Source organism: Agrilus planipennis, unplaced genomic scaffold, assembly GCF_000699045.2.
Source record: "Agrilus planipennis isolate EAB-ADULT unplaced genomic scaffold, Apla_2.0 scaffold54, whole genome shotgun sequence".
NCBI classification, from domain to species: domain Eukaryota; kingdom Metazoa; phylum Arthropoda; class Insecta; order Coleoptera; family Buprestidae; genus Agrilus; species Agrilus planipennis.
In genome coordinates this window covers 673,955-677,748 of record NW_020439000.1, presented here as the reverse complement: position 1 = coordinate 677,748, position 3,794 = coordinate 673,955, and positions in this window count along the sequence as shown.

Here is a 3,794-nt window from a genome sequence, read left to right as displayed (position 1 = left end):
ATATAAAATAAAATGATACAAATTTACATACTGAAAGTGTAGTAAATCTTAAGTATGATAGTTATTTAGCGACTCAAAAAATGCTGTTAATGAAGTTTCAAACAATTTAAGAATTTTTATGAACATTTAGCCAGAAAAATAGTTTTATTTGACAAAAAACAATTGCTTGAAGGAATATGGTACCTTAAATGAAATAAGCAACAGTTTGGGTAATGTTTTTACTATCACTATCAGACAAAAGTATGCACCTAACTTTTAAATAATAATTTCAAAAGATGCTTTTGCATCCTTTTTAAACTTTACTTAACAAGAGGATAATTAATATCTAATGAAAGCATAATACAATTTAAATTAATGTCATCACTTGCCAATTTATTATTGTGAATCCTTCCTTTAGTTACAGAGAAAACATTTTTCTGTATCCAGTAGAAATAAGGCATTTTCACGTTTCCTGCAGGATCAGTTACGGAGCAAAACCGAACTGCTACGACCAATGCTCCACTACATACGGCGTCCAGAGTTTGTATGACATTCCTGTAGAAACATTTGTTATATTAAGTAATATTTTTTTCCGAGAAATACAATTAAATAAATAATAATGTGCCTGCACAGCTTTGAATAATATTATGCTGATAACCACAAGTTATTAGTAAAGAAACAAAAAGTGTAATTTCCGATTAATTAATATGTAAACGTTAATTAAATTGATGTATCCTACATAACGAAAATAAAATTCTTTTTAAAATATTTATACAAACAGAAATATTAAGAGAACTTATTAAAATATCATTAAAGAAAGCGTATCAAAAAAAAATAGTTGTCTATATTGACAAAACAGTATTGCATGAAAATAAATTAAAATAAAACAAAAATACTGGTATGCAACGGAAGAAAAAGCAGGCAAAGAGCGAATATAAAGGTAGGAGAGGGAAAATTAGAAGAAGTAGCTGATTTTAGGTATCTAGGAAATAAGATAAGTCAGGAAGGAAGGAGTAGTAGGGATAAAAAGCAGAGGATAACGCAGGGTCGAGTCAGCAATGTTTTATTTATAAAAATAGCATGTTAGTGTTTAAAAATAAATGAACAAAATAAGAAAAAAACGTTTCTTTTCATCAATTTCATTTTATGACAGCCAAGTTTGCTTACTTTAGATTTGATTGAATATTTAGTTTCAACCACAGGAAAGAAAAAAAAGTATTTCNGTTTTGATACTGAACAGTGTGATAATGCTAATAAGCAAAAATGTTTAATAGCAATGCTGAACGTCACGCAAATGATTAATATGTCTGATTAATTCATATAATATAGAAATGTATTTTAAACGGAATTGCTATTGGATTTAATAAATTAATACGTATTATAATCTTGTTTAATATTATACCTACTTAATACTATGGAAAATGGGAATATACATTTACGATAAATGATTTAAAAAGTTTATGTACTGATTTATTTAAACCTGATTAAAACTAACTAACCGTGTTTTAACGTAAAATATTAATTAGCATATTGAGAAATTTGGAGAGCTACAGTGTGAAAAAGGCTCGTATTTCACAAAAAGTAGTTGTTTGTACAAGACACATCAAATTTCCTAAAGACAACATATGATAATATTTATCAACTTGGGGCTGCAACGTAGAGAAATAAATATTAGGAAAAGAGTCAGTCAGGGATGAACTACTTTTTAATCTACATATCGAAAACGCGATCAACATCATTAAAGACAGTACAACTCTAGTGGTAGATACACAGGGGAAATAGATTAGTACGCTTAGATTTGCAGAAGATATAGCAATACTAATATTGACAAAACAGTATTGCATGAAAATAAATTAAAATAAAACAAAAATACTGGTATGCAACGGAAGAAAAAGCAGGCAAAGAGCGAATATAAAGGTAGGAGAGGGAAAATTAGAAGAAGTAGCTGATTTTAGGTATCTAGGAAATAAGATAAGTCAGGAAGGAAGGAGTAGTAGGGATAAAAAGCAGAGGATAACGCAGGGTCGAGTCAGCAATGTTTTATTTATAAAAATAGCATGTTAGTGTTTAAAAATAAATGAACAAAATAAGAAAAAAACGTTTCTTTTCATCAATTTCATTTTATGACAGCCAAGTTTGCTTACTTTAGATTTGATTGAATATTTAGTTTCAACCACAGGAAAGAAAAAAAAGTATTTCGAAAGTTGAAATTAAAAATTTAGATATTAAATTGTAAAAACAAATTTTTCTGAAAAAAAGCAAAACCATCCCAGTAACCAAGGGCCCCCCATTTACCAGTTAATCCTCAACCACCTACGAACTTTCATATTACGCATGGACGTAATTGAAAGCCGTAAGCAGCTGAAAATTAACCGATAATGAGCGTTAGCCTGGCCCAGCCGGATGATTAGTAATATACGACGTCTAGGCATATCCCTCCAGCTAATTCCTGAACCGTGCATACACCTATGGCCACTCAGTGTAACGGCAGTACAATAGCCTTCGAGATATAACCCTATTACCACTGGTATGACTAACTAGCCGTTCTTTTATACCTCTCTCACGGCTTGAAAGTGCTGTGAGAGCTAAACATCGAATAGTTTTATTTTCTCAATTTTACAAATAATTAAACTTTTCACGCTATCAATACTAATTAAATGTTAAACTGAAGTAATTTGTAGAACAATTTTTCTCTATCCGTATAAAACAGCAATTAAATTTAAATAAACAGATCAGCGCCACCAAGATAAAAATTTAACTTCGATTTGTGAATATAATAGCATAAACGCGTTAAAATATTTATTGTTGTCGTTTATTTGTGTTCTTTTGGGTAAAAAATGCAAATTTAATTATTTTTTCCTAAAATTATTAGCTATTCTCGAAATAATTTAAAAACATATTAAAATACATAAATCCAAAATGAGAAAAATATCAAAATGATCACTAAATCTAATTGAATTAGTCGTCGGATAATATATCAAAATTTCTGGTATTGAGATACGTTGGAATATTTTATGTACGATTAAGTTTAAAATGATGTTTTCCTTTTTATTTTCAAAGCAAATTTCCAATTGATCTCAATACAACTGAAATTCGTAAAAAGGAAAAACAAACCAGAAATCACAACAAAATTTTCAAAATAAAAATTAAATCTGAATCACTCACCACAAAGATAATTGTCACCTTTAATTTGTAATAACAAAAGCTATCCACTTTCTCACTATATAACAACACTATTGTTTTCAACTGTTTACACGAAGATAAAACGGTTTTAATTGATTTTAATGCATACTTTACTATCTGAACCGACAAAACTGTTACATATTTTCGAAAATTNAAATATTAACAGTTGCTTTCTTTAGAGTTAGAAAAGGAAAAGTAAAATTAATCATTAGTATTATAACTAAAAATCAAGAACAACTTCAATTTTGTAATTTACAAGGTAACTAACTCCAAAAAGAGTAAGAATTCGTTTGTTTATCAGAGATGAAAAACACTAAATATAAGATATAATACCGAAAATAAACAAAATACTGACCGTTGTGGCCTTAAGGAGGAGACCAGTATACCCCATTTCCAAGAAATCATCCCCATTACCTCAGAATGATGATGAACCAAATAAAGTATCTAAAACAAAATTAAATAAAATACTGACCGTTGTGGCCTTAAGGACTCTGTCCTGGAGGAGACCAGTATACCCCATTTCCAAGAAATCATCCCCATTACATCAGAATGATGATGAACCAAATAAAGTATCTAAAACAAAATTATATGTTATTATACTAATTTAAAATTTAAATTAAAATAAAGTTTAA